At 51.6% G+C, this 15,304-nt stretch overlaps 1 protein-coding gene across 5 annotated transcripts in view; it reads left to right on the top strand.

Annotated features, from left to right (window-relative positions):
- The first annotated feature begins 4,978 nt into the window (after positions 1 to 4,978).
- The window catches only part of SLC25A22 (solute carrier family 25 member 22), a 38,893-nt gene continuing 28,567 nt past the window's right edge, over positions 4,979 to 15,304 (top strand). Inside the window, exon 1 of one of the 5 annotated variants that reach the window (XM_031608942.2) lies at positions 4,979 to 5,131. The gene's annotated coding sequence lies outside the window, so the exon portion shown is untranslated. Of the gene's footprint in view, positions 5,132 to 5,458; positions 5,596 to 11,298; positions 11,477 to 14,414; positions 14,663 to 15,304 lie in introns of those variants that run through there. The other 4 variants (XM_090140657.1, XM_031608943.2, XM_090140656.1 and 1 more) reach the window with 4 other exon arrangements.

Consider the following 15,304-nt stretch of genomic DNA (forward strand, 5'->3'; position numbering starts at 1 on the left):
TGTGTTCAGAAAGTAATTGGATAAATTGGTGGGAAAATGATCTGTTAAAAGCCAAACGAATACATAGAGCTGAATGCATTCCCACGTGGAGGGACTGAAAGACTGGGGCTGCCTTTCTCAGGCAGGAGATGAGTAAGACGGCAACAATGGAGTAGGTGGAAAAATTGAAGCAGGCAGAGGAAACAGATAAGGCATCTCTATTTGCTTCCTCTAGAAAGTCAAGGCATTGTTGCAAGTCCTGCTCCTGCTGCCCTGTGGATGTGGGGAGACTGTGCATGCATTGGTCAGAAATAGCATTGGTATTTTTAGCTATTTCCAATAAAACGCCTGAGAAATTGTTGAGTTCTCTTACTTCATAATCCGCAAAGCAGATGTTAGAAAAAGGTACCAGGATGCTGCAGGTCCACTCATGGGACAGACTCAGCTCCAAAGCAGCACTTCGAGACTGGGGCATGGGCATGGGATGAGGATACAAGTGCTGTGGGTAACCCCAGACTCTCATTATGCTTTATTGTGCTGATAAAGGGAAGCTTTAGAATACAGTGAGAAGTAGGGCAGGAGAATTGGCCAAGGGAATGGGTAACAAAATAGCTGGAGGAGAATGTGAGCTTAGGTATGAATCTTCCTCTTGCTTCTTCTTCAGCACAGCTTCTGCAGTCTCACATTCCCTCTGGAAACAGCAATGTCTTTCCAGAAGAAGGATAAATGTTTTGGGTTTTCTTCCCTCTAAAATGGAGAAAAAAGAAATCTTTGTGCTTTCTGGCTTCCCCTGAGGACAGAGCTGAGATTGAACAGGTGCTGCTGCTTGGAGCTGCTCCCTTCCAACACCACTTCCCACACAGGTTGCTTGCTTCTGGGGCCCAGTATGCCCTTCATGTGTTTCAGTATGACTACTGTTGGGCTGAAGAAGATTCTGCTGCACTGAGAGCAGCAAGAAAACACCCTAAAAAATCCCTTACAACAGCTCGTTTTGTTACAGCCCAGGCAGAAAAAAAAGTAAGATCCTGCTGTTTACACAAAATATTTTGTGAAAACTGCTGTACAAGGACAATGGTTGGAAGGCAGAGGTTGAACCATCAGCTTTTTCAGGTAGGAGCTCGGGGTTCCTCAGTAATACTGCCCTGAAAGAGCTGAAGACAGTTCCAATATCTTATCAGCTCGTGGCAATAAGTGGATGCAGCCTCCAGCTCCCTGCCAGCAGCCGTGCCCAGAGCAGGACCTGGAGGCTGATCTCACAGCCAAGACTGTGCCATTCATTGGCACTCAATAAACAAAAGTGCCCTGCTTCTTTATGAGGGAGATAAGCACGCAGTGCAGAAGGCTGCTTTCCTTTGTGCTCTCAGTGCTGAGTGTAGGAGTCAGAGCTGGCTGCTGAGCGGGGCCGGAGGTGTGGAGGCACCACTGCTGCAGGAAACCCAATGGAGAAAAGTGTGGGAGTGGGGTCTGTAGTGTCAGGCAAGCAGGGACTGTGCCAGGCACAAAGGGGTACTGTGTTTGTCTGGGGTAGCTCTTCCTGGGCCATTGCATAGGCAGGTTGCAAGATGTTACTGGCTCTGAAGGTCACTTAATAAAGGGGAGAATATTCCATTTGTAACCCTTTTTGGTGAGCAGTGATGGAAATGTGCATTTATTTATTTACTCAGACACCAACAGTGCTGAGCCCTGATTTTCCTGTTTTCACTGAAAAAAAAAGTGGCAGGAGGGTTTGCTCAAGCATCAAGGGCTTTCAAGCACTGAGTGTGACTCGAGCATCAAGGGCTTTCCTCCTGTTGTTTATTAGGAATTTGAATCAAATAGCTGCCAAAAATACAGCTCCCTCAGGACTGATGGCCAGAGGGGGCAGACAGACCATCTAGGTTGGCTTACCTGCTCGGTTCTGTGGTCTTGGATGGGTTTGAATCTGTGACTCAATTAATGAGTCTTTGAATCAGTTAAAACTTTCTTGCTGTACTTTTAGCAGTTGGATGCTATGTGCCTCCATGTCCCCTCTGTGCCCTTACCTTTGGCAATCAGTCCTATAGTCTCAATGAAGATTGGGCTTACTTGAGACTGATTTTTCTTTGAAATTATGTTGACTTTTGTTAATGGTACGTTAATTCCTCTTCAATCTTTGTCAGTTAAATTGTTTACCAGAACCATTCCCTTGTCCAGTATGGCCACTGGGTGAAGGCATCAGCGACTGAGCTGATCAGATTTGTCTTTTTTAAGCCTTGGTTTAATACCCACACTCATTATGCACTGGAAACTGTACCAGCACTCCATAACTTACTGAAATAGAAAGCAATGCAAATGGGGAAGGAAGCTGAAAAATGAAACCTCTGGAAAGCTTCTTCCTGTCAGCAGACTGAATTCGATGCACTTCCTTGGCAGTGTAAAAACAGCTCATATCCTCTTTGTCAGCCAGGCTGATGTTTTCCCCACTTTTTCCTCTGGCAAGAGATGTGGGATTTTGAGATTTCAGTTCTGCATGGGGAAAGGGATGGAGCAGAGAAACACAGAACTCTCGCTGCCCCTCTCTGGGTGGTGGAATCACATTGTGCAGCAGTATCTCTGTATAGGAGGGTCTGAGCTCTGCTCCCTGCCATGCACAGAAAGGTAGGGCTGTGAGCCACGGCTGGGGTCCTGCCTGGACACACCGTCAGATCAAACCTCGCAGGTTGTTGCTGCTTTTGAAGCTCCTCTCTGGACACGACAGTATTAAATGTATTTTGTCAGGAGAAAAAAAATTATGTCTGAGAGCACAGGAAACCTTGACAACCTGGCACTTGCTGAATGCGAATTCTGTTCCTCTGCTTTTTTTTAATCCCCTCTCTTAAAGGCTGCCAGAGGAAACAGGTCTTTTGCTCTGTGCAGGTTACAAAGGGCAGTTGTTATGCAGCAGAACCAAAAATAAAAGCGGGTGATTCTGCAGTCCTATTGAAACTCAGATTAAAGCAGGGCAGTGTTAACCTCTTCCTTGCCAGGGGACAACGCTGTCCATCCAGCCCATTTAGGGAATGGCAAGGTATGATAAAAAGCATAATTGTTCCCCTCTAACCACAGTGAGCTGAGTTCAGCTTTTGTTTCATTGTGTACAACCAAGTGAAACCCACTCATGCCTTTGCAAATCTGGTGGAGAGGGGACCCAAAGAAGGTCCTACAGCACCAGATGACTGGATCTTCTCTGCCTGGCTCTGCAGCCCCTCATGGGGAACGCTGGTAGGACCTGTGCTTCCTGAAAATGAAAGCTTTGTGGAGACCCGGGAAGAGGCAAGAGGGGAAAGGAGAGAACAACAAGGAGGGTTGTGCCCGGCTTTTCCAGGAAGGCAGAAAAGCTTTATCTGCAGTGGCTGGCCTTGCTTCCAGAAGGAAACAGTCCACATCCCTCCATCAGGTGATGGGCTCCCTCTAGTCTCATTGTGAGTAGGTGAGGGGCTGTGTCCACTTGTCCCAGCATGTCCGCACAAGGGGAAATTGGTCTTGGCATGATGCTCAGCCAAAAAAATCCCACAGTGCACAGAGTCTCCTTCCAGATAGCTGCTGAATGATCAGGATCCAGCTTTCTGTGAAGAGCTTCACCTCCATGTATTTTGCTGAATTTCCAGGCTGAAAAGAGTGCAAGCTTCTCCCCTTTTCATCTACATCCATCTTATTAGCATAGCATCTGATATTTTACTGACCTCTGCTTGGCATCTTCTTCTCACTTTGGGTAACAGGTCTGACTGTGATAACGAGCTCCTCACATTTTCAGGCACATGCACACCTCAGACATGTCTGGGCATTTTATCACAACTCCATTTCATTGCCATTTCTGTGTACACAGTGTGCTTGTTAGCCTTGTGCTTGTTAGCCTTGTGCTCTATTGTCCTTTCCTCAGGAATGTGATGTCAATGACCATTATCCCAAGAGCTGCACAGATCTGACTGGCTGCTGCCTCATGTCCTCCTCATGTCTGTTATTTTCCAAAGCTTGCTGAAATGGTCTCAGTGGATCTTGTTGGTAAAAGGAGTCAGGTCTGCGGGCCCCATCTAGTATTTATCCATCCCCTGAAGACCGTGGACCCACTGCTATCACACCAGCCTGACCCTGAAGCATGCAAGTCTCCTTGCTCCTTGCATACCGGCTGGTCTGCATCCCTGGTTGCATGTGTGTGAGGCTGGAATTGATTCTGAGGGAACCCAAAGCCTGATTCTCGCTTCTGAGTCCTTGATATAAATCAGAGCGTTCTCTGAAATCCTTGGAATAGCACAGAGCAGTCTAGCACAGAGATATTGCTATCAGACACCACACTAAAAGCCCACTGTGTCCTTCCTCCGTTTTGCTACCCTTTATACTGTTTTAAAAAGCAGTTACCTTTGCCTGTCCTTCCCAGGCTCCCTGTTTTCAGCTGGCCAGTTGCAGACCCAACCAGGAGGTCTGATCAAGGTATGGGCTCCCCACCCCACTGCACGTGTGTGCCTGCGTGACGGTGCCGCAGCCCTTTCCTCCTCCTCCGTGCTCATCAGAGGTGTTGTTCTCAATCTGCACCAGAAGTGAGAAAAACAGAATCCATCTGTTCCAGTACAAAATTGGGCAAAACCGACAGAAAGTGCCGTCGTTCTGTCAGAGCTGGTGCTTGGGGAGCTGCTGCTGTGGCCTGGAGATGGTAAAGCCGGGCAGCTGCGGTCAGGGCCCGCCTCACGACAACCAGCTTTGTCTTTATTTTGAGGATAACAGCAGTTTTGCTGACCACCTTTGTTCGTTCCGTAATTTTACCCGTGCCGTAAGGGAGCTCGGCAGGGAGCTGGCTGATGGGAGGGCTGGTAGGTGGAGGCGCCGCCGCCCATTATCGGGGCAAGGACTGCCAGGAGGCTTTGCACATCCCGCTCGTATTACAGAGCGTGGGTTCAGCCTATGGGCACCGCCGGGTCCAGAGCCGAGCAGCGCAGCGCAGCGCAGGCCCCGCTCCCCGTTGTCGTGGCGACGCGGCGGCGGCTGCGGGCGGGGACGGCCGAGCGGCGGCGGGCGGGGAGGCGGCGCCGCTCTTCCTGCACTGAGCGCGGCCAGAGAGGGCAGAACTGAGCCGCTCCGAGCCGCGCCGCCGGGAGAGGAGCTCCGCACCCCGCTCCGCACCGGCTTCGGGCCCCGGCGGGAGCCCGCCGCTGCCAGCCCGGTAAGTGCGAGCCCTCCGGCCGACGAGCCCCGCCGCCGCCGCCGCCGCCGCCGCCGCCCTCCCCGCACGGCGCCCGCCGCTCTCCTACGGCGGCCCCGGGGCCGCGGCTCGCCTCCCGCGCTGCCCCGGCCCGCTGCCCCCTGCCCCGAGGTGGGGCCGGAAGCGCGTGTGGGGCGAGACCCGACTCTGGGGGGTCGCCTCGGGTCCCCCCGCCCGGCTCGGCCTCCCCGCGGCGCTGGGGGCGGCGGCGGCGATCCGCCCCGCGCTCTTCCCGCCCGCGCCTCCCCATCGCGGGGACACGTGTGCGGCAGCCGGAGCGCGGCGGGGCGGCCGCCGTCCCGTGGGGAGCCGTTCCCGGGCTGCTCCCGGGCTGTTCGCTGCGCCGGAGAGTCCCGTCGCCGGGCCGGGACGGGCGGGTCGGCCTCCGCGCGGCGCTGGGCTCTTTCCTAAGCCGGCTCTCGGAGGTAGGTCAAGGTTATTATCGCGGATGGGAGCGTGGAAGTGTGGATGGCTCCTGGGGTTTCCTCAAGGTCACCCCGGGAAGGGAAGACCCCGAGCATCCTCTCATCCTCTGCACGCTGCAGGGATGCTGGGCTCGTGGGAATTGGATTTTCCAGTGCCCCAGGCCTCTGTGCTGCAGGGAGCTCGGTATGTGGTTCCTGCGCCCTGCCACGCTGTCAGTCCAGCGAGCATCAGAGCAAGACACCACCGCTCTTTGAACTCCTCAGAAGTCTCAGCACTGTGGCACAGGCTGAGCTGCTTGCCGACACCTCTAGGCTGGCTCTGCCACCAAGACCTGACCCGTCACACTGTGGGTTGGAAGCTGCAGTGATTCTGATCCGCTGCATGCTGTTGAGGCTCGCCTCCTAGATGTGCTTCTTGGCAGTGGGAAGCAAAAGGCAATCAAACCAGAGTGGTGCTGGGCTGATAACAGTGCATCGTGTGGGGTTGGCTGGCGGTTGTGCTCTCAGTTGCAGGCTGTTTTGCTTTCCAGGCTGCTGTCAGCGGAGGTACAGAGGAGGCCCAAAGAGAGTTATTCTGAGCCCTTCACCAGAAAACAAATGCCAGAATTTAAGGAGTGCTTGCCCCTTTTGAATTTCTTCCTTCTTCATCTCGTCATTCATGCAGGTGCAGCATATCCTCTCTGCCATGACCTGAAAGGAGGTTGTAATGAGATGGGGGTCAGCCTGTTCTCTCAGGTAACAGTGATGGGATGAGAGGGAATGGCCCCAAGTTGCACCAGGTGAGGTTCAGATTGGCTATTAGGAAACATCTCTGAAAGAGCAGTGATGCACTGGTACAGGCTGCCCAAGGAGGTGGTGAAGTCACCATCCCTGGAGGTGTTCAGAAAATGAGGAGACTGTTGGGACATGGCTCAGTGGACATGGTGGTGATGGTCTGGTTGTTGGACTAGATGATCATAGCAGTCATTTCCAACCTTAATGATTCTGTGATTCTTTGGTGCTGTGCCCCTGGGCTTGTTTGTTTACAGCACGTTGGTCACAGGAGTCATGCTGTGTTCTGAGGTCAACGCTCAGGGCACGGATGGATGGCTGTGCTGGGACATGGAGCATGCCTGGATCATAACTTGGAGCATGGCCCTGCTGCAGGGGAGCGTTCACGGCCTTGTTTGACACCTGGCAATCTTGTTAGTGTCTTAGTAAGATGCCAGGGCCCTAGAAGATTGTCCCACTGCCATTTTAAGAAGGGATAGTGTGTAGTATTGAGTTACGTGGAGATAGGAGTCACTGGCAGCTTGCTAGGGTCATTTGCTCTCCTTCTCCAGCCATGCTTAGGTTAGTGGATGAGATGGGGGAACTACCTACCTGACCTGGCATCATTGGTAAGAGGACCAATTTTACAGATCCCTTAAGAAAAGCTTTTCCATGAGGGGTAAAGCCTGATCAGAGCACACGATGACTGCGTAGTGCTGGGAAAACAGATTATTATCCCTTGATGCGCTGGAGTGACTGATTATCTGCTCCTGTGTCTCAGTAAGAAGTGCCAAGGGATGGTGGAGTGCAGCTTTCTCTCTGGGTTTTCCCTGGCAGAAGGTGGCTTTGCTGGTGGGCCAGGGCTGGGGGATGTTGGTTTGGCAAACCTCCTTACTGTCCTTCACCCCGCTGTCTCTTGGAAATGTAATGCTCTTGGAGGGCAATTGCTGAATATGCTGTAATTGCTGAAAGGTGGGAGTGTCCTTGGGAAATATTTGGGCTGAGGGGCGAAGAAGGGCTGATTGTGTAGTAAGGGGTGCAGCAGCATTGAATGTTGCTGTGGAGGTGCCTGTGTGTGTGCCTCCAGCACAGCCCTTCCTTCTGTCCCTTGCTCTGCAGGCGCTGATTGCAGAGTGGTTCCTGTGGTTCTTAATGTAAAATGACGGGGTGCAAACATCCAAATAAGCCCCCTGAAAAGACCCTGCCTCTCTGGATGGTTTGGATTTCTGTCTAGCAGTTTCCTCTTACACATCTGCAAATAGAAAAGCTTGGCATATTTATTGCCCACACGGAGATTATTTACTTGGGAAAGGGAAAGGTACCCGGGCAGGAATGCTTGTTCTTGGTGTCAGAGGAAATGTGATGGGATGCTGTTTATTTAATTTGTGAGCTCTTTGTTGACCTTGATTTAATGCAGCCCATGGTGAGCCACTCACAGGCATGCAATTTTATGTTTATTTTGTTAAACCTTTCACAATCAGTTCCTGTTCTCATTTCAGTAGTGCTGTTGTAGGTGGGTGGCTGTGCCTTGTCAGCTTCCCTGTGCTGTGCTCCCTCCTTTCACTGATGCTGTGCATGGTGTTTTAGCAGAGCCATCCTGACACAGAGGGCTCTGAGAAGCCTGTGCTGAAGTGAGGCAGCACGCCCGGGTCACCAGCAGCCCTTCTCTTGGCTGTGCTGCAGCTGCTCAGCCCTGGAAGCAGGGGTATGATTGATGTCCATATTCAAATGAAGTGCTCAGCTTCTTCAGGGCTGAGTTCTGAGTGCTGCAAGTAGTATGGGCAGATCTCCCACATGCATATCGTTTACACAGGGCTCCATTTCTGGGTGCTCTTTATTTCATCACTGGGTTGCGTAGCCCTCCTGTTCTTATTCTACACATGAGAGCAGTCTGCAGCCCATGCTCTTGGCCACAACCCCCTTGGCAAGGCTGTTTTGGTGAAGCCATTGTGCTGCTATCTTTGTTTTCCTTCTCTTGCCAGGTAGACTTAATTGTAGCACCCGAGGTAGGATGAACCTACAGCTTTGCCTTGTTTCCTGCTCTGTCTTGGAGGAATCATGTGAGAAGGGACAGGAGGAGAAGAATGTCCTTGTCGCTGCATTGCCTGGCTCCTTATTCATACCAGTGGATGTGCTGCTTGCACACTTTGGCAGAGGAGATGGGGCAGCTCCCTGCTGGCTGGTAGGTAGGGTGGAGTGGAAACAACTTGTCCTAGGCCATGTGCAAACTGGGAATTGGTTTGGTGCCACATTCAGTGATCTTTCTGAATTATGGCAGCTAGGGATTTATGCAGAACAAAGAGGGAAGTGTGTTTTCAGATATTTCAGTGCTAACTGTGAGTTTGGGTTCTGTTTTTTCCTTTGCCACGGATTCAGGCTTAGAGCATGACCGTGGATAAGTAGAACAATGTTCGTCTCTGACCCTGTACCCTGCAATCTACCAGGAAGCAGCACTTCCACAATCCTGTCACTCATGTACTTTTGCAGTAGTAGCTGTTGCAGAAGGTACAGTGTGACATAATAAATGGTCTCTTCTGGGTGCTTTGTTTTCCTGTTGCGTTTGTTGCCATTCTTCCTAAGAATGGGGACAGCTTCCTTGTCCACGTTCTGGGTAAGCTGAGCTCTTCTCCGTGCTGTGAGGCAACAGGAACACTTGTTGGTTCATCTCATCCCTGGGGAACAGCTGTTGTTTATGAAGGCTATCTTGCAAGGGTGGTAATTCTTCTAAAGGACATAAAACACACTGTGTTGGCCTGACCCTCTTTCCCTGAACTGTGTCCCACTTGCTTTCTTAGCAGCTAAATGTGTGCGTGGCGTGGGCAGCTGTTGTCTTTTTGATTACAGTTTTTTTCAGAAATCTTAAAATGAAGACTCAGTGATACCCCGCTCTGATTCTCCAAAACTGCCAGAGGAGATTGCTTGGACACAGAAGTGAGGAGTGCTGCAGAAATGCCAGACGCTGTATAAATAACTAAACTCGGCCCCCGGCCCTTCCCAAGAGAGGAACGATCTGCAGAAATACTTCAACAGATGGTCTGGGTTTGGCTTAGGAAGGGTTGGGAAGAGATGCCAGGCCGCTGCCGAGCGCCGTGTGGGCACGTGCCCAAGTGTGCTGGGTGTCTTGCTGCATGCCAGCCCCATCTGCAGCCCCTCTGTGCTGGGGAGGGCACCTGTGTGCTGCTGGGGTAGGCTCAGTGCTGGTGGTGTGTGCTGCGTGCCTGGTGAGTGTGGGATGCAGGAGATGGGCAGTTTCCAATGGTGACAGCCCCAGCTGGCTCCACTCGGGGTTGTGAATTGAAGCCCAGCCAAGAAGCCCCTGTCCCAGGACTGGAATGGAGCAGTGTATCTGCTTCACGCATTGCAAAACCACCAGTAGTCTTCCGGAGCAGTATGCCCATTGCTCAGCCCTCTGGCAGATCAGTTTGGAATGTCTGACGTTATTGCCAGCTCCTGCCATGTGCTCTTCAGCAAGGTGGTGTTGGTTGGTGGTTGGAGCAGGGCGGTGCCGTGTGTGTCACGCACCTTGGGGGTGGGTTTTTTGGATGCTTGCTGAAAACAGGTCTTATTCCTAAACAATGCAAGATGAATCCTTTCACTGAGGATGCTGGGTGTGCCTGTTAGATGTGAGTGTACATCTGGCAGCACTGCACTGTGCACATGGAGCATCCAGGTAAGGAGTCATATCTAGAGAATGACTTGCCAAGTTTCATCTTATTTCTCTTTTTCTTCCTCTCCCTTGTTCTTATTTCTCATGTTACCCATCTCCTTCTGTTCCATACCGATGAGCAGGACTGCGTGTGTTCTTCTTTGCCTGTAGCCTCCTAAATGTATTTTCCCCCTGCTGGGAGCTCCTGCCTGCGTGCAGCCTGCTGAAGGCTCTGCTGATTCACAGCTCTCTGGGTGAGGAGGGAGCTGACGGATGGATCACGCTGCAGCCTCCAGAGCTGCCAGGCAGCGGTCGCAGTCCCCTTGGCAATTCCCTGCTTGTCACGGAGCACGTCTCAGTTTCCCCTGCGGAGCTGCTAACGTCTTTAAGGAGCAGCGTGACCCATGTGGGGCTGCTGACTTGTGGTTAGTAAGGAACCATTTTGCCACGTTCTGAAGAGCTCTGGCGTAAGCAAGCAGCTGAGATGGGAGGAGAAAAATATGCTTTGTGATGCAGGAGCAAAGCAGGTACGTTCATGTACCGGTACAGCAAAGGGATGGCAGCAGCAGTGTCCGCTGGGAGCTATCCTGTACTGCCGTTCCTGTGGCTGGGAGGCAAGGAGTGTTGCTTAGTGTGACATTTAGCTGGCACTTCTAGTGCATTGGGAGTATTAGTCACATTCTGTCTTCAGCAGTGGGAGGTGATGATATAAGCTGCCTTCCTCAGAAAAGTCTCTACCTGCTGTAGCAAACCATTTGGGATGCTGGAAGGATATTCTGTTTACTTTGCATACCTGATCTTATGTACAAAAGGCACCTGGAATAGGCTTGGCTCAGCTTGAAGCCTGTATGCCAGTCTCTGCTGGGGAAGGAGGAGCTGCCTCCTTGTTGGCAGTGGCCTGCATTTATGCAGAGCTAGTCACTGAGTAACCACAGCCTCTGCTGGGAATGACGTGGCTTGAAAGTGATGCACTTTCCATGGGATAAAAATCCTCATTATGGTTTCCTTTGTGGAAATATTTGTGTCTTTTCTGCCAGCCCAAAGTCAGAGCTGCGTGAAGCCTGAACTAGTGCCTCTCTATATGGGATGAACTGCACCACGCTATGCTTCTGCAGCCCCACATCTCTCCTCATGCCTGCTGAGGGATGCCGGTTTTGAGGAGAGCAGCAAGCATCGTGTCCGTTAAAACATTGGGATTCACATGCCCTCCTGGGGCAGTGCTTTGTGCTGCCTGGTGCACGTGGTATGGGGGGAAGTGAGAACAGAGGGGAAAACCTCTTAAAACCTCTTGCTTTGCTCTATCAGAGTCCCCTAGTGTCCGCAGGAGCACGCGCACACGTAGCAAAGGACTCTATGAGCACGTGTCCTGAGAGATGCAAAGAAATGCAACCTACTTCCTCTGCCCTTCCTCTTCCTCTCCCAGCCTGGCATGCCGGCAGGCAGACACTGAGCTCCGAAGAAGGCTCCTCTCTGGTGATGGCAGAAGTGAGGGTCTGGTTCCTGGCTGGGGGGCAGGAGCCGTTCTGAGCCTAACCCAGCTTCTCTGGGCTTGTGGCCTTCCTGCCGCAGCTGGCTGCCCCAGAGCAGCGAGTGTCAGCCTGCAGCTCACGTTTTGCTCAGCACTGCAATGAGGGAGGCAGGGAGGGCCAAGCCAGGTGGCCCTTTGGAGAGAGGATCCTGTTTCTGTCTTTGCAGCCAGGGCTGTCTGCGTGTTAGCCACATAGGATACGAGCTGCAGTGCTTGGATGCTGCTCCTCCTAAAGCCTTGTCAAGGCAAGTACCTTCCCCTCTTGCGCAGCTATTATGAAAGAGCCTCCGTTCGCTGCACCCTTTTCTCCCTTTGCCCTCAGGGCACGCTGGGCTTGTTTGAATTAATGTAATTAGCACATGCCTTATTAGCTCACTAAGGCACAAAGAACTCGTGTATATTTGTAGCCAGGTTAAGCACCCCCTATTAATTTAATAACCGTGTCTTCCTCGCTGAATGGCAACAGTTAATCGCTGGCGGTGACTCAGGATCAGGCAGCATTGAGGGAATCTGGGCAAGGTGTTGGTACGTGCGGTTCTCTTTTATTGAATTGTATTTTTATTAATGAGCAGAGCTGTGAAGGGAATTAACAGCAGGCACGGTAGTTGGAGGGAAGCTTTTGGTGCAGGTTTGCTAAACAGCCAGCGCTATTTCCTATGCTGTGTGTCAGGAAGCACCAATAGAATGAATCAGCACGATGTGACAACAGCCCTTGGAGCAGAGGTGTGGGTATCCTGCCTACTCTCCCTCCCCCTTATTACTTTCCTCATTTGGAGCTTCTCCGCCTTACCACGGGTCGGTAACCTTGGGCTATCAAGGCCTGAACTGTTCCCTGTCACCATCAGCTTGTGCAGGAGCATCGCTGAGATAATCAGGCTGTTACAGCCAGATGGGTAAGGAGACCCCATGAAACTGAGCAGAGGTGTGTGTGTGCTTGCAGTAAAGCTCCCTGCTTCTGGCACGCACTTTGTTCAACACCTACGTGGTGCAGGGAAACTTAAACTTGGATTTGTGTTTTAGTTTTCTTTTTCTTTGTCAAAAGAAAAATAATTTGTCTGTTTTCTCCCATGTAAAGAAAAAACCTTGTGTGTGGCCACTGTGAGCTGGTGCCATCCCAGTAGGACTCACTTCAAGGCATCAGACAGGAACAGCTCTGTGGGTGTTTAGGTGCCGTGATTTGGCCGGAAATGATGCTTGTTCTTCCCAGCAGGGCTGCTGAAGCCCTATTTCTTCAGTGGAAAGCAATATGCTGCAAGCCAAGACCCTGGTTTTGTTGCTGATGGAGAATGAATGAGCTCTTTCACGCTCAAGGACCTCAGCTCAGCCCTGTGTGCCTTGTTCCTATTGAACAAGCTTGGATCCAATCCTCATTTTCCCCAGGGCGCCTTGGTAGCTTTTAGCTACTGCTTTGCACATGATTATTTTAAAGTTGGTGGGGAGGAACCTTTTTTTCTACTCTTTCAAGCCTTTGGCAGAGCACCCAAGTGAGGGCTTCGCACCATTTCATTTCCCAGCTAGCAGTGAGTCCTTCCAGATCAAAGGATTGGTCTGTCTGTCGCCATCACACTTTCACTTTTGTTCTGCCTTTTCTTTAGGACAAGGCCACCACAGAGTAGAGAAAAGGACAGATTTTATACAAATTCTTGCTTGTTTTCCCATCTGTGTCTCCAGTTTTCCACACTCCAGTTTTTCAGTTAATTTGTCCACTTTCTCCAATTAATGCTGCATCTCTCTGAAGCTGTAATTCCATAAAAATGGGCCTGGAGAGCCGAGCCAGGGTAAAGATGGGTTTAAAATCATTTTGAGTCACACCGTTTCAGTGTGTGACTACACGATTTCTCAGCAGCATTTGGAAGGAGGATTGCTGGCAATAAGCAGACACTTGTGTCATCCGCGATGTCCGAGCTGTGAACTTACTTGAATACCAGCACGGTCATGTCTGGGCTGCCTTTGTGTCTGTCAGTTAGCTTATGCTTCCAGCTGCAAAGTAACGTGGGCCACTGTAAACTTCATTTCAACAATCATTCTCTCTAGAAGCTTGCACACAGATTTGTTCATTGTGTTTGCATATGAGTCAGTTGTTCTCTAGCTATTTCTTACAGATCCCTGTGAATCTGTGCATGGGTATGCAGGTCTCTGCAGAGCACAGCCTGGAGCCTACCACTGCTTTAGAGGAAGATCCCAGGCCTGGATTGCTGCTGCTGCGCTATGGCCTTGTATCACCATGGTAGTGAAGATGTTACAGTAAGAGATGCATGGAAAGGGGTTTTGGCTCTCTGGCCCTCTGTGCTGCTCTGTCCATGTTCCTATAGAAGACATGGAGAGGTATCACCAAGTTTGCCTTAGTTACTCCTTATAAGCACGTTTTACTGTCTTGCCTCCTGCTGTTCTCAGAGAGATGGCTGCCAGCTCATTTGCCCTGCTGAAGCCTGCCCTGCCATTCCATCGGCTTGGCAGCCCCAATCCCTTGGACAGCAGGACTTGCTGTGTGAGCGCTGGCTGAGTCACTGCTGGTCATGCTGTCCTTGTTCATCCCGTCATACCCCCAGTTCAGCTGCAAAGCCTTCAGGACAGGGACTGTCCTTGACTAAAGGTTTGCACAGCTTCTACAATACTGAGTCCCAGCTCAGTGCTAGGACCTCTTGGTGTGCTGCAGTACTGCAGCTCAGCCCTGCATCGCAGTAAGCCCTGCTCTGAGCTGAGTGTCAGCTTTCAGTCTCTGGATCTGGGGCGGTTTCCCAAGACATGCAAAGCTGAAGGGCGTATTTAGCTTTTGTTCCAGGTTGGCTCAGGCCTGCTCCTCAGGTCTGTCTGACTTGAATGCAGATGTCCTGGCACTGTGTGATTGCCTGGCTGCTCTCTTCAGGTCCTTCTGCCCGGTGGGGTGTGCTCTGATGGGTGGTGGAGCTTTGTGCCATGGTAGAGGAGTGAGTGTTCCTACCACCTTGCCTTGTGTCAGGCACCATGCCACCAGGCCTGTCCTTGGTGGAGTGCTGGGGCCAATGAGGCAGGCAGGCAGCCTGGCACCTCCCCACAGGGACTTTGGCCCGATTTCACCTGAGCTGCAGGGTCCTGCCCCACGCTGCTTCCAAGGCTCAGCGTGGACGCACAAGGCTGGTTGTGGGCTTTCTCCTGGCTGCAAGGTGGGTGAGTGTGTCAGTGTGCAGCTGCAGTGCTGGGGCTTCTGCTTGCCTGTTGGCACTGTGAGACTAAGGGATGCTCTGTCCCTCTGTGCTGGCAGAGGAGTGTGGGTGGCTCACGAGGCAGCAGGGATACTTCCTGATCCTTGATGGTGACCAGTAGCGTTGCTGCATCCTCGACACGGTGGGTGCTGACACGACTTTGCTCTTTTCTCTTGCCCTCTGAGCCTGTTTCTTGGTTTCTGGCTGGAGCGCTGAGTTTGTCTGCTCTCAAGACAAATGGGAATATGTGGAAGGGAGTCCTGTTTTCCCCTTCTGCTGTTTGTTTTCAAGTCAAGGTTGCAGTTTGAATGTTTGCTTTCAGTGACAGCTACAGCATGTGCTGGCCTTGAGTTCTGTCATCGCTGCCTGACCATCCTGCACAAATGTTAGTGCTGGCACAAAAGTGGGTATGGGAACATGTGTGGCATGGGGAGAGGACAGAGTTTCTTCCTATGGCAACAGTGCCAGCAGCATTGGCTAAAGGTCTTCTGTCATGGCAGCAGCTGCGTGTACTCAGATAAATCAGCATTTTTTAGCCTGGCAGAGGGAGAGCAGGACAGGACAGAGTTTGAGTGATAGGATCCCCTGGGTCACACATCACAG

The sequence above is a fragment of the Phasianus colchicus genome, chromosome 5, assembly GCF_987193195.1.
Source record: "Phasianus colchicus chromosome 5, bPhaCol1.hap1.1, whole genome shotgun sequence".
Taxonomy (NCBI): Eukaryota; Metazoa; Chordata; class Aves; order Galliformes; family Phasianidae; genus Phasianus; species Phasianus colchicus.